This window comes from Fistularia commersonii, chromosome 36 (assembly GCF_037954325.1).
Source record: "Fistularia commersonii isolate RoL2024-O1a breed Wild chromosome 36, RoL_Fcom_v1.0, whole genome shotgun sequence".
In the NCBI taxonomy this organism is placed as follows: Eukaryota; Metazoa; Chordata; class Actinopteri; order Syngnathiformes; family Fistulariidae; genus Fistularia; species Fistularia commersonii.
The window spans coordinates 5505618-5529488 of record NC_141319.1 but is presented as its reverse complement, the minus strand read 5'-3'; the positions used below and the strand labels follow the sequence as shown (position 1 = coordinate 5529488).

The following is a 23871-nucleotide window of genomic DNA, read 5'->3' as shown; positions in this document are numbered from 1 at the left end:
TTCTCTTAATCTATTTGATTTATGAAGGCTTTCATAACATTAGCGCGGAAACGGCGGCTCAGCAAGTTCGAAACGGTCGCGGCGGCTCTGCCGAACTGCGGCGCTTTGGCGGCGACCGACCGAGCGCCGTCGCGGAGGGATCGTCTTTCTCCGTTTCATTAGCTTAGCTTTTGAAATGCATCCTGCTATCAGATGATTTATCAAATAGCTGCAGCTTCTCCGTCAGGATATAAGATGCTAATTTTTTTGGTTGATGTCGGAGGCCCGGTTTGGGGACGTTATGGCGCGGATTCCAGATACGGTGCGTACGATTTTTTTTTTTTTTTTTTTTTTTTTTTTTAAATTGGCCATTTCGATTAGATTCAACTTTATTTTCATTCCACATGTAAAAGTACAGGGCAACAAAATGCAGGTTTAGCATCCGACCAAAAGTGCAAAGAAGCAACAACCCCTACTTGTGCACCAAATTACTACATGTACTTGTATATACGTTATGTTTTTACAAAACCTTTAGCTTTATTTTTACTTATTTCCCAATATTTTCTGCCTTTTATTTCAATAATTCGCTATTTTCATTCTTGATTTTTATGTTGAGTTCTATTTCATTCTTCCCCGCTTGACTCTGTAGCTGGTTTCGACGAAAAGCAATTTCCCCCTTGAGGTGATCAATAAATGATTCTGATTCTGATATAAGTGCGAATATAATGAATCGATGGATTGATACATTTATCTACAACCATCCTTCCTTCCTCCCGTTGGGTCTGGTACGTTGTGACTCGTCCGGGCGGAATGTCCGATTTCGGCATCGGGATCGTAAACAAATCGGTCGCCGCGGAGATTTAGTTAATTTATTTCCAGCGGGCGAAAGGCCTCGACTCGGGTCGATCACAAGGCCACACGTGGAGACGCGCAACAATTCGCCTTCTCGTTTAGGGTCTCCGATGAACCTCCTGCGGGTTTTGGGACTTCCGGAGGAAAGTCACGAGGGGAACGTGGAGACTCCACACAGGAAGGCCTGCTGATTGGAATCGACCTCGCTTTGAGGCGGAGGTGCGAATCACTTTGCTGCCAATTTAGCAGGAAATGTCTTGTCGCTATTGATGAATTCCCTTTTGGACTCCTGGCAAGCGTGCGGTTTCTGAGTGGACCCCTCCCTATCCCTGACTAGTACACATTTAAAAAAAAAAAAAAGCATTTTCAAATTGTTCTCTGCTCTCTGTTCCACTCGCTCGTAAGCTCACGCATGCTCTTCTAAGCTTGTCGAAATCTTCTTGTCTCGGGAACCGGACTTGTATGTCTTCGGGTGAAGGTGTTTTGTCCCAGAGGTTGCTTCTGTTCCAATGACTTATGGGGAGTTTCGGAATATAACCGGGTGAGATTATGGTGGCTTGTTGTTAATGTGGAAGAGTTACTGTGCAGAAAGTGGGTGTGAGGAGGGTTGTTACGCCAATGGACGTTCGTTACATTACATTTTACATTACGTGCATTTGGTAGACGCTTTAAGCTAAAGCGACTTGCAAGAAGTGGAATTCAGTCACCAAAGATCCGAAGTACCAGTAGTCGGAAGTCAGAAGTGACCAGTCAACCAAATAGCCATTCATTCATTTTATTGTTTTTTTTGGTGCTTTTTTTTTTTTTTTGTTGTTTTTTTTTTCCCAAGGGGGTTGGGGGCCAAGTGCGATTAGTAGGGTAGTGTTTGGTGAAGAGGTATGTTTTCAGCTCACGGTGAAAGATGGGCACCTTCTCCGCTGTTCTGACCGTTTCAGGAGTTCGTTCCACCGCCGAGGAGCCGAGACCGGTCCGATCGGCAAGTGATGGGGTGAACGGTCGCCCAGATGGCAGATGGGAGGGGACGGGAAGGGACATGTGGCTCGACCATATCCTGAAGATAAGACGTGGCCGTCCCATTCACCGCCCGGTATGCGAGCACCAGGGTCTTGGACTTGATGTGGGCGTCTACCGGGAGCCGGTGTAGGGGCTTAAGAAGGGGAGTTGCGTGGGAGAATTTGGGACGGTTGAACACCAGGCGGGCTGCTGCTTGCTGAATAAGCTCCAGAGGCCCGATGGTCAACGCTGGGGTGCCGGCGAGGAAGGAGTTGCAGTCGTCCAAATGAAAGATAACCAGAGCCTGGATGAGTTTCTGCGCTGTATCCTCGGTGAGGAGTCTGCGGATCTTCCTGATATCGTGGAGGAGGAATCTGCAGGAATGTGCGACCGCTGCGACGTTGGCTGAGATTGCTCATTCGAACACAAGAGCTATTTAGTGGGATTACCTGGATTGGAATGTGAAACAGAAAAGGGAAACAAAAGAGTGAAATCTGTCGGATCACATGAACTGAGGCTCATGTGGACGTTAGGATGCAGAAGGTCCTGGTCCGTGTGGCTTCTTTGACTCCTCCCCAACCGTCTGTCTTCTCCGGAGAGAATCTTCAGCGACAGGACGTGGCGCGAATCGAACCATTTTGTCAACAAATCAGACGAGCGTTCGGTTAAAAACGATCACGTAAACCCGTCCGCGTGAGCTCCGTCGTAGCCGGGAGGGGAAGCAGCGCCACCGACAGCACCGGGATCTTCAACTTTTCTGGATGAAGTCCATCTCCAAGCTTGGGAGCTGCCAGGTGCTGCCAACGCCTCAGCAAGCGCACCTAAGGGGCATTGCTTTTCCCTTCTTCCTCAGGGTATGCTACGCTAGCTTTTGTTTCTCAGACTCCCCCGGCAGGCAGCAAGGTGCTGGTTGATGAGCTCCAGGCTGCAGGCCCGCACACGCCGCCGCCAACATCCCCTGCCAGGTTTGCTGGAGGCTGCAGGCGCCTGGTTAACCCGTCCGGCCGTTGGGTTACCTAGCGGGCGTCTCGGTGAAGGCGAAGCAGCTCACCTGCTAACCTCCAGGGTTCGCTGGCGGCGCTGAGCAGTTGGCAGACACCTTTTCCCCAAACTACCGAGCTGCAGGCACACAAAATTAACCTGTTAGACGATGTCGCGGGCGAAGGGAACGCCATCTTGGGCTCCAGCGATGATCGTACATTCATTATTTGAGATCTCCTTCCGAATCGTCCGTCTTTCCGTCCGGTTTCTCAGCACAGATGCCGATCTTCGCGAGGCCTCTGCACGGTGCAGATTGTGCTAAATCTTGGATCGTAAATTAATTTTACAGCAGAAGTCAACTCGTTTTTTTTTTTTTTTTTTTTTTTTTTTTATGGCTAAGCGGCGCATCTCCGGTAAAAACACAAAGCGGAGACGGGGATGTTTACGGAACATAGTTTGATTTACAGGGGTCGATAGTACAACCAAATCCAAGGCCACATCCCAGGCGTGGTTCAATAACAGCCTAGAGGAGGAACAATCCGGAGCCGATTGACGAAACAATTCAATCGGATCCGAGATTAGTCCCGGGAAATGTCTCAAACCAATTTTTCCAGGACCATAAAAGAAAATCTAGATACATATCACCTATTGTAGCAGATAACTGGCAGTTTAACAGCGGGATGCAGGAGACACGTATCCGCTTTTAACCGACGGCAACTCCCGATCGGTATTTCGCCCGCTCCGATCGTCAGCCGTTAATTGATTTTCCGTACGTCAGCCGCGACTGAATACCGGATGACGTCCCCGAGTTTCCCGAGCAGAAGCCGGCGTCTTCACACCTGTATCTATGGCGCCCTCGCACAAATCCACGTCACGGGGAATTGATTCGACTCCTTCTCCTGCCGCAGTCGGACGGTTTCCTCCAGTCGGCGTCGAAATCAATCATACTAATGTCCCCCCTCTAAGTGAGGGAAGATAATTTCTTTTTTTTTTATACCGGTAAGACTAATAATGGGGGTAGGAGCGGGAGAAAATGGGAAATCATTAGCATATCAAGGACATCTTTTATTATTGCCACCCTGTGTTGTCAGAACTGGACGTGAAGAACCTGGACGGTCTGAAATGTCTCAGAATTTCAGTGACATATTTTTTTAAATTACAAAAAAAAAAAAAGGGATCGGCTATTGATTGGGCGCTAATAGCGGGCTAAGAGGGGAAATGAAAAGTCGTAGCGACAAACTGCGGGTTTGTAAAAAGGCCTGCCCAGCCATCCATGTTATTAAAACCATTTGAACTAAATCCCCTTCTGGGGAACACGGATTGGAGACGCTATCACGCATTTACAAGAGGCTCTCGACTTATTAATGCCTGTTTGACATCCGTACATCAAAAATGACAAATCCTAAACCACCCCATAATCAGCATGCAGAGTTGTTTTTTTTTTTTTTCCAACCAAATTGTCATTTGGATTTTTTATTTTTCAAGTAGCGCCTCGGGTGGACTCGGCTACACCTTTAAAGGGAATAGACCAGCGACGCCCGACACCTCGATCAGGATAAAAGTCAAAAAGAATTGCCGTTAGCTTGTTAGCATCCATCCCCGCTCGGCACTTGATTGACGTACTGCACATCCGGTCTGAGATCTGTTGGTCGCCGGAAAGTGCGCAACCCATTCAGGGAAAGCTAAACGCCAAAAAATGTTCAGAATTGTATCGTGCCGGCAACATTCGTACTGTTGTGAGACCATTTTGACTTGGTCATTTTCAAAGTAGCTCGCAAGCCAAAACATTAATCACATTACATTTTTTTACATCACATTCATTTGGCTTTTATCCAAAGCGATTTACAAGAAGTGCAAATTCAGTCCCCGAAGATCCGAAGTACCAGTAGTCGGAAGTCAGAAGTGACCACCTAGCTATCTCAGAACCATATACTTACATTTCATCGTTAATTATTATTATTATTTTTTTTTTTGCAGGGAAGTTAGGGGCTATGTGAGATTAGCAGGGTAGCGCTCGGTGAAGAGGTATGTTTTCAGCTCACTGCGAAAGACGGGTAGCGATTCTGCTGTTCTGACCTTTTTCTGGAGTTCAACTACGAACTGCAGAAAGCCGAGGAGCCGAGACCGAGAGGAGCCGAGACCGGTTCAATCGGCGATGAGGTGATGAGGTGGACGGTTGCCCAGAGGTGGAAGATCGGAGGAGGGACATGTAGCTCCACCATTAATAGCTACATTTTCTTCTCCTTTGGTTTTCCCTTCAGGTGTTGCCACAGCCAGTCAACCTTCTCCATCACTGTATCCTCCTCTCTCACACCAACTAACTTCATATCCTCTCTTACGACGTCCAGAGATCTTCAACTAGACCTCCAATTCCAGCGTTTGTCCACCAAAGGGAACCTCAGCATCTTCGTCTCTGCAACCTCCAGCTCAGCTTCGTCCCACTTCCCTTTCATTCTGGCTGATAGTCGTTCCTCCACCCATTCCGACCTGCTTGAACCCATTTCTTTTCCTCTTTTCCACACTCTCCTTCGCTCTGGCATTGAAAGAAAACAGGAAACAAGGCTTTGCTTAGCTCATCACATCTGATGCAACCCCTCGTGAGAGGAACTGGCTCTGGGCTCGTCTAAAATTTGGGAATTAAAAGTTTGTGCCAGTCCAACATTTGAGGGTTTCCTCTGGAGGTTCATGATTTAGAACTTTTGTTTTCGTTCTACATTACCCCCCCCCCCCACCAAAAAAAAAAAATAAAAACCTGACTATCTTGGTCGCTTGGTTCCCAGGGTTCTCTTTCCGCCTGACATAATGTTGATAAAAATGTCACGTAGAAGAAAATTGTCACGTCCCGTCTGGAGGGTTCGATGGCAGCGGCTCTGTGTTGTGGAGATATGGATGTACAAGGGGAGGTTACCAACGCCAGGAAGCTACGCTAGTCAACCACTAAATAACAAACACTTCCTCTCTAGGCTGACGCAACCAATCATCTACCTCTATCTAACCATCACTGCTGCATCTTCTTCTCTCACACCAACTTACCTCCTGTCCTGTATCGCTCCATCTCCTGCCAGGGAAATCCCTCCTCAGCATCCTTCACCGTCCCTCCTCTGTCCAAACCGTCTCTCCAGAACATCTAACATGCGATGTCCCTCACAAGCCTTTCAGCCGGTCTTTGGATGCGTTGTGACATCGCGAGCTAGCTTCTTCCAACTCGTGGAAATCCCAGATGTGTCGGGTGGGGGAAGGAGCGCTATCAGTTAGCATAAGGTGAAGGGGAAAATTTTGAAAGTACTTTAAGCCGAATGTTGACAAGAGCTCTGTAAATGCACTCTGATATCCATCAAACCCTGTTATCTCGAATTTCCCTGGGAATCGTCGGTGTTTTCATCGCGCGAAAGGTATTTTCAGAGAGTTTTTCGCCTTTCTGATAGTTCAGGTCGGATCTCAGAGACCCGAAGTGTCGCTCATTTCCACACATCAGTGAAAAACCAATCAGAGCCCTCGAGGTTTAAAGCGTGAGCGCCTCCTGGCCTCTGGAGGTCGATGAGTCCTGAAGGACACCTCGCTCTGCAGAGGGATCCAACAATCTTGCGTGAAGAGCCGGCGATGAGGAGGCGCCACATGCAACGGCCACGAGAAAGGGCGCCGCTTTTCATGTAATTGGCATGACGAGGATGTAATGATGGGACCTGTGAGAGATTAATTACGTGAGCGGAAGGGCGACACCAAACTGGTAGTACCTTTTTGTGTGAAAACACGGTATACTTTTCCCTCCATTGTTCGGTGATACACTACATGGCCAGAAGTACTCACTCGCCTCCCTCGAGTCCCATATGAACTTAAGTGACATCCCATTCCTAATCCGTAGGGTTCAACATGACATAACGTGGGTCCACCCTTTTGCAGCTAGCACAGCTTCGACTCTTCTGGGAAGGCCGTCCACAAGGTTCAGGAGTGTGTTCATGGGAATTATCCCAGAAGAGCGTTTGTTGGACGAGAAGGCCCGGCTCTCAGTGTCCGCTCTAATTCATCCCAAAGGTGTTGAGGTCAGTCAAGTTCATCCACACCAGAGTCTGTCCTCCATGTCTTTCTGGATCTTGCTTTGTGCACTGGTGCACAGTCATGGTGGAAAAGGAAGGAAGCTCCAAACTGTTCCCACAAAGTTAGGACCATGGACTTGTCCAAATTTCTGGGTATGCTGAAAGTTTCAGAGTTCCTTTCGAATGAAGTGGCCAAGTCCAGCTCCTGGGCACAATGCGGGCATACAAGTTGTGTTCTCCTGGAAACCGCCAAACCCATACTCGTCCATCAGATTCCCAGATGGAGAAACGGGATTTGTCACTCCAGAGAAGGTGTCTCACCGCTCTGGAGTCCAGTGGCGGCTGCTTTACCACCACTGCAACCATTGACGCTTTGCATCGCGCTTTGGATACAGCTGCTCGGCCATAGAAAGCCATTCTATGAAGCTCTCTGCGCACTGTTCTTCACTGCTCATCTAAAGGCCACGTGAAGTTTGGAGGCCTGTAGCCATTGACCCTGCAAAAAAGTCGGCGACCTCTTGGCATCCGCTGACATGCCTCGTCAGTTCATGCCGCCTCCCACTTTGTGGCTGCGTTGCTGTCGTTCCCAAACATTTCCATGTTCTTCTAATCCAGCTGACAGTTGACTGTGGAATATTTAGAAGCGAGGAAATTTCACAAATTCACTGAGCTCCTGAGAGCGACCCATTCTCTCCCAAATGTTTGTAAAACCAGCCTGCATGCCTAAATGCTTGATTTTTTTTTCCACCTGTGGCCATGGAAATGATTGGAACACCTGATTCCCATTATTGAGATGGCTGAGCGAAAACTTTTAGCCATATTGTATATTTTGATATGCAGAGCTGGTGGCGAGAGTGTTCTGAGCGCCGTGCACTTCAGGGACGCTGCAAAGAGAGCTGACACAAACTGACTCATCAGCCTGACGTGGTTCTGCAGGAGCAGCCCGGGGATGCGGCAGGAGAACGGCGGTCTTGTAAGGCTTTGCAGGGGGGGATGCATGTGAGAAGGTTCGAAGGTCCCAAGGTCGAACGTCTAAGAGCGAGGCCAAACTCGTGGTCACATACGACGCAAATAACCGAGCGACCACCTTTGTGTTTGTTTGATTTTAACTCCAAGTCAGCTTTATTCAAAATTCAAGATTTTTTTTAGTTGTCATTGTGCAGCCATAGTGAAGTACACTGCTCAAAACAATTAAGGGAACACTTAAATAGCTCATCCTAGATCTGAATGAATGAAATAATCTTGTTAAATACTTTGTTCTTTACAGAGTTGAATGTGTTGACAACAAAATCACACTAAAATGATCAATGGAAATCAAATGTTCAGTCAAATGTTCAGTTTCATAGACAACTGCTCTACCTCATGCGCTAGGTAGACACCAGGTAGACACTTATAGTTTTATCACTTGTTTACTAAGACACTTTATAGTTTCACTGAGACACTTTATAGTTTATTTCTATTTCTAATTCTGCCTTTTTCTTTTATTATTTATTACTGTTATATTTTCTGTAACTCCGGCACAACAATCTCCTTCGGGATTAATAAAGTTGTTCTTATCTTATCTCTTAACTGTTCCCTTTATTTGTTTGAGCAGTATATGTAAAAGTATGTAAGCGGACCCGGGCACGTCTGGCCCAAACTGTTTTCTTTAAATATTCTAATATTTTCAATCAATATTGAATTTAGAAACTCCTTATTTTTTCCTTTTGTTTAGATTTGTATGGATGATAACGTACAAAATAATGTCAGTACAATTATATGATCATTAATGATATTAATACCAAAAAATTTTTTTTTTCTAACTCCAAATTTTTGATATTTAAGTTGCAATTTTCATTTTGTGTAATTTACATGATACCTCGTTGACCCGCGCATGAAAATTAAAATAGAAATGTTGCCCGCCAGCCCAAATAATTGCCCACCCTGCATGTTTAATGAAGGAATAGGAGAAGATATTTCGGCTTCAATCAGTATTTAACTCAAAATAAGGTGATCTTCGATTCCCCGACAAGCAACAAAGAGTCAGTTCACCAAATCTGACCGTCTGTGCTTCCCTGACGCGGTATTTTTATAATACAAGCAATGAAATGTGCATTTGTAGGTGTTTTCTTCATATTGGTCATTGACCGTTGTTACGGACATTTTCAATATTACTGTAGTCATTTGTTAATGACTAATAGCGTGTTGATAACGATTGAACACGAATGTAAAGCTGTACCTCAGAAAGCCATGAAGAAAAATGCAGAAGATGTGCATCCAGATGGTTCTGGGGGCGGTAGAACGCCTTTTAGACACGGGACGGGGTTTTATCAGCCTGGATGAAGGTGTCCGAGAACGTGCATCAGAGGATTTTTGAAGAACTGAATATAAAGAGTAGTTTTTCTGTACAGTTTAGTGCAAAAAAACAGTCATTAAGTGAAACAAAACAATAGCAGGGGAGAAAATGAACTGGATTTAAAGGCATAAAGAAGTCAGATTATAGTTTATAATACAGCAGCAACATGATGTTTTTTTGTTTTTTTTTTGGAACAAACTAATCAGTTAAGAAATGAATTTTCTTTAATTGTGAGGGTTTCAGAAAAAGATCCTTGTTTTTGTGTACGACGGGGGAAACATGGTAGACATTAACCAGCTGTTGCCATGGAAGCGGTTGCGACTCAAACTTGCATCTCGGGTGGGACCTTCTCCAGATAGCGAACCACGCTCTGCTGCATTTCACCTTATTTATGTTGTTACTGCCGCACCGCATCCTGGAACCCGTAACACAAGGGAGGTATTCCTTGAAATCCCTCTTGGTGCTTTGCCTCCTTTGTCAGAGAATGTTGACACGTATTCATCGGTCCATCTTGGTGAGAAGGTGTATCGGTACTACCTAGCCTCCAGTTAGCTTAGCCTCGACCGACGACCAAGTACCAGCGGGACAAACACAGTTTTCAATATGTCCTGTCGGGTCTTGTTGACGAGTGTTGTTTACCCACAAATGGCACAGCAGGAACCCCCTAAAACTCACTTTTCCAGGAAAACTTGCACACTCGCGTGTAAAAGAAATACAAGGAAGAAAAGTCCAACGGCGAAAAGGTGAACTGAAGCCAGGTTTCATTTTGGCTAAATGTGCTAAATGTGTTTTCGAAGGTTAATTCTAGATCACATGATCTGTAGTTGACACTGAACTGGAAACGGATAAAGAGCGTCAGGGCGCCTTTTAAAAATATTTCTATTCTGTCGTCTCGGTAACAAGCTCTCTCCTTGCTGTGGCGAGATCTGACGCTGAGCTGGAAACGTCTTCCAACTGGTGGAGAAGACGCTTTCTTCAGTCCTCTGCGCAACAACGATTTTCTCTCAGCAGTTAATGTGAGCGTGGAGCTGCGGCTGTTTTGAAATTTCTGACCAATCGCGTGACGGTTCTTGGATACCCTGCGTGAAGGAAAAAAAAACACAAGTTGTAAAAGTTGGAGCGGCCTGGGGTTGTTTGCTTCCATTCTGACTTGAAAAATAATAAAGAAATAAATCAAAGCTTATGAAAGTAAATAATTCATCTTTATCCTGAATTGATCAGAAAAGGTCCAGATAATTTTCTGTTTTTAGAAGTTTTTAAGTTGAATGTCTGCTAATGACATTTGGCTTATAGCTATATATAGCTTATAGCTAATGCTATAGCTAATGTATCTGCTCCCTTCTTCTCTATAGTGTGAATACCTATTTCTCCTTTATGGTGATGTTTATTTTCTATCATTTATTGAAATTACAATCTTTATTTCCTCCCTTTTAGGTCAGGATGAGCGAGCTAGATGTCCTTGCTAGCTGTTGCTTGCTAGCATCTCCAGTCCGTCGCATCGTTTGGAAGAGCCCAAGTTTCGGCGTGAAAAGGCACCAAAGAGGTACTGCTTTTTTTTTTGCTTTTGCTTTTTTTTTTTTTTTTTCTGAGGTTTCATTTGTTTAAAATACGTTCGTATTACATGATAGTCTTGGATTGATTTTGTTTTGGTGGCAAGTGATAGCGAGCTACTGATAGAAGGCTAAAAGGACTGATATTGAACTCATATTTTTGGGTTTAATGAGGTGCCTTCCATGAATAGTTTATTTTTATCTTGATATATAGTGTTTTCTGCATTGTTACACGGAAGATCTGGTCTCTCCGGAACCAACATTCCCTCCCTGATCCGACCTTTTGACACCCAGCGATTTCAGGAAATGTAATATTCATTAGGTCTAATTCCCAAACAGTCAGCTCCATGTCTTCTTCAATATTGCCGTTCTTTAAGGTACACGTGGCGGCATTAAACCATAATTGCAGCGCGACACGGCCAAACGGCCCACACATGCGTGAGGTCCACCTGCAGCCGATGAAGATGCATTAATGGGGCTTCCGTGGCCCCTTAAAATGGGGGGAAAAAAGAAAAAGAAGTATGAAGACACGCTGGTAATGAGGTTGGAACCGCAGCGTGACCGTTAAACAGTGACCCTTCAGTAATGAAGCCGCTGCCAAACCAGCAAACACGCAGTCGTCCTCGGTAGCTAACGCTCTATCCAGGAAGCTAACCGGGGTTTTTCGGATCTTGCCTACAAGAGGGACGTGTAGAAGGTCCAAGATTGGGTTCCGACACGACCACGACCTCCTCGTGTCCGGGTGGGGTTTTTTCATGTTTCTTCCAAGGTCCAAAAACATACAAGAGGTTCACTGGAGACCCTAAATGTCCACATGTTTTCGTGTCTCTGCGACACGTGGATGAAAGTTAATGACTGAAAAGTCGATATGACGCGCGAATGGCTGAGAATATCTTCATTAAAAGCTCCTCCACCACCTTGACCGCAGGGGTCGACTGCTTGGCAGGAAGCTATGCTAGACACGATAGCACCGACTTCTGCAAATATCAAATATAACAAACGTCACGGGAACAAATCTATAAATGAGGGTGAATGGTTGCACGTCTGTATGTGAGGCCCGAGCTACTAGATATGTTTCTGTTTGTACCGTCCTCAAACTATCCAAAAATAAACAGAATTAGATATTGTTATGATAAAAAAATACAAGCTATCATTCATGGTGTATATCACTCGTACCGTGCACGAGGTCATGAGGTGGGGTTTAATCTTTGGATTTCCTCACAACCATGCACGCTTTTGTGGCTATTTCCACTTCCTGTTTGTCGGAAACCGTTCGTCGTCTTGCGTTGGAATTTCCCAGCTTTCCGAGTGTTCGCTATTAGCCTAATGCGGTCGGCGGCGACCTCGGCCAATTACAGATTGAGGATCTCGAAGCGGGCGAATTTACTTTCCGCGCATTGTTTTATGGAGTGCGCAACCACCTGACTTTCTAAAAAGCCTCCGCCGGAAATTGGACCGCATCTTCAGAACGAGCTCCCCCCCCCCCCCGCGCCATTTGCGGCGCGACGTGGGCGCGCAGAGAAGCCCATTCACTTAAGGCGCGCCATTACCCCATTTCACATGAGTAGCCTCCTATCTAATTACGTGAACTCTTGGAGGAGGAGGAGGCGGCGGCAAACTCTCCAGCGTTGCCGCGAAGCCACTCAGCCGACGATCAAAGCGGTCGGCGGCGTTAACGTAGCTCTCAGGCGATTACACGCCGGTATGAATCCGAAAACGCGGATCTACACGACGGGAGCGGGTTATCCCGCGCGCAACCTTGACAAAGTTGTTTCGGCGCTAAGCAAATGAGGTGGATGCGAGGGGAAAGTGAAATGTGGAACGTTTATCATCCCTAATGCGGTGATATATTATACGGCGGTATTTGGTAATGGCCAGTATTCACAGTGTCAATGGTTCTGTTAAAGAGACAGGAGTTATCCGGCTAAATTATGACTCCAATCATGATCCCTGCCATCAGTAAAGCTTCACTCTAATATCACTAATGGCCAATATGGTAATTGTAGCACATTAAACGTCTGAGGACTCACATGATGTCTTCCGGGAGGATTTATGAAAATGTTTTGGTTTATGGCTTTTCACATATTCGGCTCTAACTCCGGTCGTTCCCCGTAATTGTGCTCGCGACTCCGCGCGACGCATTAGAGAACGGCGGAAAACGAAAACGCGCGTACTGTGTATCTATTAAAACGCCGCCCGGTGGGTTGATAGACCCCCGGCGCCACTGTAAGCCTGCGTTTACACATAAAAAGCTGGATCAGGTGAATAATTTATTAGTCGTATCCCTTTTAGTGAGAGTGTAACACTCTCAGGGCCCGATCTGGGGGGGAAATGGCGCCGTCGTCGGGGTAGATTGAGCATTAGAGGAATTCGGATGTGGTCGTCGAGCCGCGTGGGCCGGCGTTCGGCGCGGCGAGTCGTCTTACGCGCGACAGCTTCAAGCTGCTGTGGGATGGTTGAATAATTCAGAGTTCTTGCGCGAGGACCATCTGGCGCCCCCCCCCCTCCACCCCGCCCGGACCCGGCTGATGTGGATTTGGTGACCCCGAGTTCGGGATGGAGCGGCGAGGGGGAGGCAGGAGGCGCAAACGTTCCAGGTCCGTTTCGTTCCGCACCTTTTTATTTATCACCTGGATTAACAAAGCGGTTCCACTGTTGACGAGAACGTCGGTCTTTCTTTTCAAATGCGACCCGATCTTTCTCTGGAAGGGATGCGGATCCCTTGTCCGCGTGTTATCTGGGCAAAGAAAGTGAAAAAGAAATGGATTCGTTTGACAGAATCTCATAATAATAACTACCGGAATTTACGGACTATCGCACCTCAATATAAGCCGCACATGCTCGGTCAGGGGTCGGCAACCCGCGGCTCTTTCATCTTTACACTGTGGCTTGGGAAAATAAATGATAAATTTTCATTTGTGTTAATTCCTTTTTTTCAACTTTTAGTTCTAAGTTGGAGTTGGATGTGAATGAACCAGGCAGTTTTCGCAGAAAGATTGTGATTGATAGATAAATAAATAACGCAGCGGCCGTGTTGGAAGTACAAAATTTGCTCCTTAAATCGCGACTGCATACATGTCCTCCTGCATGCATTTCGGACATTTTCGGGGAGTTGATGAATGTAGTACAACCGGAAGTCGTGGGGGGTCAGTTTAGCACGGTATGCTCAAGAAGACAACGTGGCGTCGGTATGACCAGGGACGACAATGTTCCGCCCACATACCACCGTGTATTATATGGCCGGAGCAAAGAGCGACTCTTTGACCCTCCATCGTCACCAACTGCACTTTGTCCGTAACAGAAGTTGGAAGTGAACTCTGCACTGTCCTCCAGTGGACGTATTGCTTAACAACCATGGCGACGCAAAGTACGCATGGGAAGTGAAGCAGGAAATGTACCGAGCTGTTTACGTACCCAACACGGGCACAAATCAACTTTTGGTCGCCTTCTCTTCTTGAACTGGCCGCCATTATGATCATCAGCAGGCCGTTCTTCTTGTCTTGGCCACTGGACGTGAGTTTCAAAGCACTTTTGGAATTAAAAGCGGGAATATTTATTTATTAATGCTAATATGTACTGTCTGTGGAGGTTCTCAGTCATCCAGGTCATGGGGGAGTCTTATCAAATGTCTCGTTTTGACGACTGGACTTGAGTTTCTTCACTTGAAGACGTCCAGCTCCCCCTCCGAGAGGCTTCTTCCATTCAAATGACCTACTGGGAGTTTCCAAAGAAGTTCCTAACCCAGTCCTTGTTGTCATGAAGCGGGACGTGACATCCGACCGCCTCGGAAACGTACCGGGATGTTTACGTATCTAACAGGAGCACAAATCAACTTTTAAACGGTCCTCGCATTTCAGGCGTCTTCTTTTCTTGAACCTACCGACGTCGACACCGGTTGGTCTTTGGGTATCAGGGCGTAAAACGAGCGCTTTTAAAGTCCCTCGTATGCTTTCGCTGTTCGTAGAGCCGAATGATTCGGTGTTGCATTTGTGAACGCGAAGGGGGTGTCGTTAGCTTCTCCGCTGCTTTAATGGCGGCGTTTATGGCACGTGACTCAATGCGCGCAGAAGCGGAAGCCGGCGTATACAAATATTTGAAGGAGTTTGATGAAAAGACTTTATATGCAGGTTGTGTCAGCAGGGACAGAAAAACAGGTCGACCGAAACGGTGCCGGGATTGAAAGTGCATCGCAACGGTATTTGGGAAGTAACCGCACGTCTAGCTTGACGGAGTCAGTGGCCCCTTTTGCACTGTTGGAACTCTTTGCAGTTCCTTGAACCTTCTCAGGAATCTGGCTGTTTTGTTGTGCATTCGGAGAGCATCGGAACTAAAACCTGACTTGCCAGAACCATTTCAGCTTCTGCTCTGAGACGAGGTCTTTTTCCGGTTCTGTAGATGCTTGCTGATTGGTGAAACTCATAAGCCACGTCCACTACCAGATACTTCTTGCGGTCTGTGGAGAGCCATTTAAAAGAGTGGACCGAACAGGAGGTCCGAGGTCTTCGGAGTTTCGGGGTTTCAGAAACATTTAGGTCAGAATAAGTCCAGAGTTAGCTAACGGCTAACGGCTAACAGCTTCACATGGCGAAGATATAACACTTCAGCCCATCTGATAGTCCACTGGTATCATTCCCTCCATGCAGAACATGAACACCTTGTCGTCCATATCGTCTTTTTCTTCTTCTGGTTTGCTTTTCGTGGTGCTAAAGGTGCTCGTCTCAGACGCTGGCATCACACGTGGCCCCAGACTGCCCGTGGGAATGCAAACCTATAAGGTTCCCCTGGAGCAGGCTAGAATCGAATTCAAGCCGGGCGGATCTTAGAAGGGAGTTCTTGGTCTTTTCTGCTACTGAAGAAAAGGAAGCGTCCCAGTGATTCAATCAGCTCGCCATAAAGTTCACTTCCCACAGGGCTGGTTACCTTGGTTTCCGGAGAACAAGGAGAAAGTGTCGCGGAGGACGAAACCAGGCGGGATCTGCACCATTCATTACGGGTCGAAATACTTCAGTCCTCCCGGCGAGTTATTGATCGGCGGTCCTTCTGGAGTCGGCCTTCATGGCGTGAAGGGAAAGAGACGCAGCGGAAAATGTTTGCAAACTAGAAGCCGAACTTTTCTCCCCGGTCGACGCTCTGCGCGGTTTATCAGTCGACCGCGGACAAAGTATTTACGGTCCCCGGATTCGCTGGCTCGATTAAAAATGCCCCGGAGAAGCTCCGCGGTACTTCTATGCTAGTGAACCGAAGCCTCATGCGCACACAAAATCCAAAACAAGGTGACGTGTTCTGTGACGGACACTTGCGCAAATTCAACCCTTCTGGTGAAGGTCGTCACGGACCGTTCATCCGAAGAGCTTCATGCGTTCGTAGCTCATTCATGCCGCCGCTGCTCAACGGGGTTCGGGAAGTTACAGATGGGTTTGTTCAGCCGCCGCCAAAGCTCGGAAGCGATGCCAGTTTAGCAGGAGTTGACGCTCCCCCGAGGCTTCCAATCTCCTCAGCGTCGGCGGATTTCCATATTAAGGCAGATAAACCGACTTGCTCGATGCCAAATGCGAGAAGGAGCCCTTCCTTCCTGCCAACAACCGGCCTCATCTCGGTTAATCGATGAATTGGACTTGCGGTATCTGGATTTTGCTGCGCGGAGCAGCGGTTCGACTCGGTCGCGTTACCCGTGAGGTGTTCAAGTTTGCGGTTGATTTTATTTTCTTCTTATAGGATCTGTTTTTGCAAAGAATGGTGATCCAAACTTCGGTTTCAGCCTCTGACTCATTCATTCATCATCATCTAAACTGTTTAGCTTTTATTATTCGCTTTCCCGTTCACGCATCGGTCTCCGACCCCCGGGCCGCACAGAAAGAATAAATAAATGACATTATCTCCGTTTTATTTATTATCCGAGTCTGAACAATGTTTATTTTGAAAAATGACCGAATTCTCTCCGTTCCATCCGTCCATGACTCACCCTTGACGCATGTCAAGATGCTCACGTGATACAGCGACGCTAATATTAACCCCACAAGCTAGCAAAATGAGCGAAAAACAGAAAGTTTCTTTGCGAATGGGAAAAGGATCGGTGAGGGGAAAGAAGAAGAATCGATGACCGCTGAGAAAAAGAAAGCTACATTTAGCAGACAATACCAGGAGACTGACTTAGATATTATATATTATATAAAAAATGGATTTATGTCGAAAGGTGATTCCCGCATACTGAGCCCGCTCTGCTTAATACGCGTCGACCGGCACTTCGATGAGGCAATGAAGCCTCCAAAACTGTTTTGCCGAATTAATAAAAACAAGCTTTTAGTAAGAAAAAAGCAAGAATATTTATCAATGTTAATATACCGTAATTTCCGGACGATAAGCCGCGGCTTTTTCCGCTCAAACAACGATGCGGCTAATCAATGGATTTTCATCCTCGTCAAATGACGACGAAATGACCCGGAAAATTCTGAGTCCGTTCAACTCCGACACCAAAGAAGACGACTTTGACGGTTTTAGCGCGCGGGAGGAAGCCCGAGATAGCGATCGGCTAGCCGGTGCGGCTTATATAGAGGTGCGCCCAATAGTCCAGAAATGATTGTCTGTGGTGAATCCTCATCGAAATCTTCTTGTCTTGGCGACTTGACTTGAGTTTCTTCACTTGACGACGTTTCAGCTCCTCATCCTAGAGGCTTCTTCACCTCTAATGACCTGTGGAGAGTTTTCCAAAATAACGACGTATTGTCGTTTCTGCTCCGTGTCAGGTTTGCATTAAATTTTAGTTTCTTCTGAAGGGAGCAGAATTTCCGTCTCCCTTTCCTTGCCGTTGTCCCGTTGCGCCGTCTGTTCCTTTTCTACAAACCTGTTAACCTCCTCCGTGACCAAGCGAGGAAGAAGTGATGTTTCTTCCCTTATCTGTGTGAAATTGATTTCCAGGACGCCTATCCTGAAGCCCATCTGTCTTATCCTTTCATTTAGAAGCTGTCGTTCGGTTCTCTGAAGTCGTTCTCGTTACCCTCCTCGTCCCTTCGCGGAGGAAAATTCGGACAAATCGTCCGTTGTGTTGGTTCCCGCCGTCTGCGAGTCTTTTCTAACTCCACTTCTAACTCTTGCTAACTGCACTATTGCTGAAATCAAATGCAGCAATTTGCCGGCAAAAGCCCGGAATGTGGAGGCTGCGTCATCCAGAGCCGCGTTGATTCCGACTCTTTGAAATATTAATCCCAGACGAGGCGGCGTGTGGGCAGCGCTCGCCGGCGACGAAGGCTCAGAAGTTCACCGTCGGAGTCCAGGATGAAGGATACGGTCTTCCCTTCACTCCTCGCCATCCCGAAGTCTGATCTCACCGTCTCCGAGGGGGCAGAGGAGCTAATTGGTTCCCGAATCGGACGGTTAAGGATATTTTGAAGTCTCCGAACGGGAGCGCGGCTAAAGAAGATCCCCCGCTAACGTTCACCCTGCCATTCACGTCGTACGTCGGGATTTATCGAAACAAGCCGGCGTGGTTTTTTTTTTTTTTGGGTTTGATCTTGAAACGGAAAAACGTAGGAATCAAATATTCTGCTTGATCAACTCATGAAAAGGCTGTAAATTCAAATAACAGGAAAGATCAAGCGAGACGGTCTTGTTTTCACCTGCGCTGAGAGAAGAAAGAAAGAGTCTGGAGGCTTTTCCGGCTGTCAGCGGGCGAGAGGCGAGTTCACCCTCGAACCGTCGATCGCACACAAACATTAACCCTCTCAGTCACACAACAAAAAAACAAACAACAATTCCGCCTCTCGTTCACGTAGAAAAATACAACCATTTGCGCTCTGACACGTCATACAGACATTTAAAATCCAAACATTCACCCTCTCATTCACATTATATAGATACAAACAACCGTTCACCCTCTCATTCACGCGTTATATTGAGACGTACCTTTTTTTTTTTAGTGTAAAGGAGGTAAACAGGTATAGTCTTAAAATCTGTATATGTAATGAACTGTTCCTCTAAAAAGTACATGATGAATTAATATTGAAAATGAATGTTAAAAAAAGAATTGGTGAAATGACACCGAAAAATATTGTTGAGTTAAAAGAGAAAATCTTGTTGCTGTGGGAAAATTTGGCACTGGAATTTATTAGACAATTTATTAGAAAAAAAAAATGTATTAGAAAATGTATTAGAAAATTTGGCAAAAGTATTTATTAGAAAATATTAGAAAAAAAAATGAAAATTATTTGAAAATTTATTAGAAAATGGATTGGTAGCATGTATAAGAGGAGGTATCACGTTTACAAGACTATTCTGGTTATAAAATCAATATTTTTAATTTTGCCCGTTTTCTTTTTTGCTCTTTTTTTGTGGTTTTAATGGAAATAAGAAAAGAAAAGATAATTTTAACAATGTCGCTAGACGTTTTTTCAACAAAAAATAATTTTTTAAGCAAAACACACACTGCAAAGTTACTATTTCATTTTTTCCTTGCCTTTTTTTTTTTTTTTTGAAACCCTCCAGATGCATGTGAGAAAAAACACGCGGGCCGCACTAACAAAAAAATTTGATTTCAGACGCACAAAATACTGTTCAGAGGGCTGCGAGTGAAACCCCTGATGTAGAGACGTATCATAATTCACCCTCTCATTCACGCATCATGTAAAGACACAAAATATTCACACATCATGTGGAAGAAAAACAAAATTCACCCTCTCACTCATATTTTATAGAAACAAACAGCCGTTCTCACTTCCTATAGAGACGTGTCATAATTCACCCTTTCATTCCCGCATCTGGAACGTCTCGAAATGCCGCGTTTTTGCACCGGGGAACCCGGAGGAACCCGCTCGCAGCTCGAGAGGAACCTCAGAACTAACACGACGCAAAAAACGATCCGAAGTTGAAGAACGACCTTCCAAACGGAAGCGCGACCGGAGGGCCGAAGGACTTCCCGAACCGGCGAATCCTCAAGATCGAAGAGGGGCTTTTTCGAAAACTACCCGACGACGTCCACGATGTCCACGCTCTCGGGACGAGACATCATTTTCCGACATCTTGGAGAAACCGACCCACAACCTTCCTCCTGCACACAAGAGCTCCTTTTGTTTGCCAATTTGGAAACTTTCTTTTTTTTTTTTCCATCTTCTGAGCCTCCCAGAGATGATCATCCTCCATCCCTCCTCCTCCTCCTCCTCCTCCATCAGGAACACGCCCCAACCCCCTCCCTCCATCCCTCCCTCCATCCTTCCCTCCACTCGGCAGCGGCTCACTGCTGGGCTTGCAGCCGGAGGAGGAGGAGGAGGACGCCCGGATGTTCTGCATCCTTCCCCGGTCTTCATGTTGTTCTCGCCCCGGGAGAAGCGTCTCCTCCGCTCCCGCCTTGCACGCTGGTTTCCTCCTCCTTTTTTTTTTCTTTTTCTTTGCACCTCCTTTTCCCGCGCATCGGAGCCTGTAAACTTCCAGGGACCCGTCAGAGGGATGCGGATCGGCGGCGTGAACCGCGCCGCCCCGCGGCGGCTCTTCCCGGGCGTCGGGCCGGACGTGTAACCGCCGGAGGATGAGCAGGTACACCCGGTCCCCACCTGCAGGGGTGGAGGTCTTTAAATGCGCCGTCATTTCCCCTCCTTATTATTATTCTTATTATTATTATTATCCGATTTTATCAATGATGCATTTCTTAAAACGTTTTTTTTTTTTTTTTTTTAAGTATTTTTTTTTCAACGCCCTCCTGCAGGCTGCTACCGCCACTAAACAAAACAATTCCAAAAATAACTAAAGTTTGCATTGACAAGGCAGTGGTCATAGGAGTGCCGTTAATAATAATTAATAATAATAATAATAATACATAGGATTTGTATAGCGCTTTTCATGGTACTGAAAGACGCTTTACAAGTGAAAGACAGAAGACACAGAAGACACATAATAATAATAATAATAATAATCATCATCATCATCATCATAGCAATAATCATTATTGATAAACTGATTGATTTCTGACATGTCATTCAGTTTTTCCACTGACTCAAGATGCAATTTATTTAATTAATCCCCCCCCCCATGCATGGAGAAATTTAAAGTTACTTTAATTTTATAATATGTTTATAAATGTCTCGTGACGCACCAAACTATTTAATAATATTTTTTTCCATTTCTTTATTTGTTTTTATTTGATTTATCATTTTAGTGTGACAGATCTCACGTTGCCTCGATCCTGAGGTGATTTCATCACATCTCGGTCCATGTAATTTGCGTTTTTATTGATTAAGTTCGTGGTAAGATAATCATAACCTGCTCGTAGCGATCAGCTCCGGTGAACTCAAACTTATGTTTGTTGTCGGGGCAGAATTCAAAAATATCCATCCTTCTATGTCCTTGAAAAGTAAAAGAACAATAAAAATTATAATAGTTTTTATAACAATTCTTGATAATTGAATTTGTCCTCTGAAACTAAAGTCTGACACATAACTGTTCTGACTTTTAAATAATCAAAATTCTGTTTATTAGAACTCTAGTTTGAATTGAATCTAGAGATTCATCCCGTGATGGATTCAAAATACAGACTCATGAATTAAAAGAAAATTAAGTTCTTAATAAAGTAAAATAAAATAAGATGTTTGTTCTTGCAAAGCATTGTATCCGGGGGGGGATTTTTATTTATTTAATTTTTTTTAATGTTTATTTTCAATTTTTATTCATTTTCCAGCTTGGTCACTTTTCACCCTCACTCGGCGGGATAAGGCACGGCAAATAACGCCGGGCGTTGAACGCCACGTCTGCAGGCGGTTCGGGGCGACGGGTGTGTGTGCGTGTGTGTGCGCGTGTGTGTGTGTGTGTGTGTGTGATGTATCGCTTTTGGCTTGCAATGGCAGTGCGTAGACTCACATCAGGGAGGTCGGCGGCTGGATGGCGAGTGAACGGCCGTCTGTATTTGACGTGTGAATGAGAGGGTGAACGGCAGTGTGTGTCTGCACTCTGTTAGCGAAGCTGCTATTCCTGCTAGCAGGGTTGCAGGGGAGGCACTTTGTAATTTGCAGCCAAGTGTCGAATTTAAAAAAAATTCATTCATTCATTCATTGATCTATACTGCTACTCATGGGTGCGGTAGCCTATCGCCGTTTAAACGGAGTCGTGCAACCGTTCATGTGTTCATTCACGTCATATCGAGACATACGAACATTCACCCTCTCATTGTCATTCAGACGTCCTATAGAGATGTTTTTAAAATGGCTTGTCTGATGTACAAGGTGTTGCATGGACTTGCCCCACCTTCCCATGTCGGACTTTCTCAAAAAAAAAAAGGGCTCACAGGGGTCTCAGGACCAGGTTCTCCTCTAGACTGGAGCGTGAGGTCCCACTTAGGAACACAGATCTGGACCAAATGCTCTTTCTGTGAAGGCAAGTAAGATCTGGAAGAGTCTCCCACTCGCCATCAGGGAGCGTCCCACATTATAAACCTTTAAAACTCACCTCAAGCAGTGGTTGAAAGTAAATCAGTCCTGTAACCGCTCACTCTTAACTTCTTAGTAATGTATTGTACTGCAACATTTTGCTCAACATTTCTTATGTCTTGTTGTGTTGTTCAGTTATCTGACTAGGGATGTCAATTAGCATTTTTGCTAAAATCCAGCATATTTACGTCTATTAGAATAAGAATACAAACAACTTTATTTATCTTGAAGGAAATTGTTGTGCTAGAGTTACAAGTAAAACATAACAATAATAAATAATTGTAGAAAATTGTATAAACAGTAAAAAAAAATAAGAAATACAAATAGACTATAAAATGTCTAAGTAACAAGTCAAGGCTATAAAGTGTCTTTATAAAGTGTTTTTATAAGTACCAGGTGAAAGATAAGGAGTGCACAAGAGTATGAAAAAATATAGCACATGCAGCTTTTATGAAATGAAATATTGCAGTTATGAATATATATATATACAGATAAATTATTACAATTTACAGGAAGTGGGATGCATCTGAATGGATGTGCATTAATGTGAATAATAAAAATAAAAAAATTAAATAAAAAAAAAAATGTACAACCCATTCATTCACATAGGAGAGGGAAAAAAAAATGCACGCATCCGCTGCTTGGTTGGGGACGGATGGTGGATCCAAAAATCAACACGCCAAAAAGTGCACCAAAATAAAGATCATTTATTCTACGTATAGTACAAAAAAAAAACATATTCTCGCATTATGTTTCGAGCAAACATAGGCACTTCCCCAATGCTTACCAGAGATATGTGTTAATTAACATGTTATTATTTTGTTAATGTTAAAAAGCCTATTTCGGTGTGCAGATTTTTTTTTTTTTAAACTCATATTAAGCCAACCAACCGTTCACCCTCGCATTTGCGCAATTAAGGCTTTCCAAGTGAACCTCCTCCTTGGACTTTGGAGAACCTACCCGGAAGGCATATCCAACTAGCGTTCTGATTTTTAATTTCGAATAAATCCAACCAGTCTGGAAAATTCGTCCGAAGTCGTCGTCTTTGACGCGGCCTGTTACCGAAACCCTAAGAAAAGCCATCCTCTCCCGGAGGTGTAACGTTACCCGGCAGAATGTGACGAAGGTTCCGTTGTTGCCGAGGCGTCGAGAAAGGCTCTCTGACCCCCTTCCATCCCCAGGGGGGACATGGAGATGGAGGGGGAGTGTGAGAACACACTCCGAAACAGAGCGACGGCGCTCCGGCTTCAAAACGTCTCTGACACGAAAATGCGTTTGCCGCGGCCTACTTAGGAGAGGAAGCGAAAAGTGGCTGTGAGAAGAAGCGTGGAGGAGCCGGCGGATGAAGCCTGCGGTCGAGCCTTCTTTTTTTAATATTTACGCGTTAGGATGTTGGTTCGCGGCGGCAAAAAGTTCATCTCGGTTCCCCGTTGACTTTAAAACAGGGGTGCAGACTCTCGGCCCGCGGGCTGAATTTTGGACCTTGGAACAATATTTTGTGGCCCCGCTGCCTGAAATCAAATCTTTGTGTTTGTGATTTTTTCTCAAATGCATCTGGGGTTTAAAAAAAATAACGGGCAAGGAAAAAATGAAAAAGTTTTGCAATGTCTTTTTTGCTTCAAAATTTGAGAACAAAATGATTTTTTGACAGAAAAAAAAACCATCTAGTGACACTGATAAAAAGGATCTTTTCTTTTTTTATTTCTATTAAAACGACAAAAAAATAGCGAAAAAAAATGGCA

At 45.2% G+C, this 23871-nt stretch overlaps 1 protein-coding gene across 2 annotated transcripts in view; it reads left to right on the top strand.

Moving 5' to 3' along the window:
- The window catches only part of LOC147213414 (heparan sulfate glucosamine 3-O-sulfotransferase 5), a 103646-nt gene that overhangs the window by 6364 nt on the left and 73411 nt on the right, over nt 1-23871 (top strand). The window contains exon 2 of one of the 2 annotated variants that reach the window (XM_086143099.1): nt 10609-10717. The gene's annotated coding sequence lies outside the window, so the exon portion shown is untranslated. Of the gene's footprint in view, nt 1-10608; nt 10718-19952; nt 20247-23871 lie in introns of those variants that run through there. The other variant, XM_086143098.1, reaches the window with a different exon arrangement.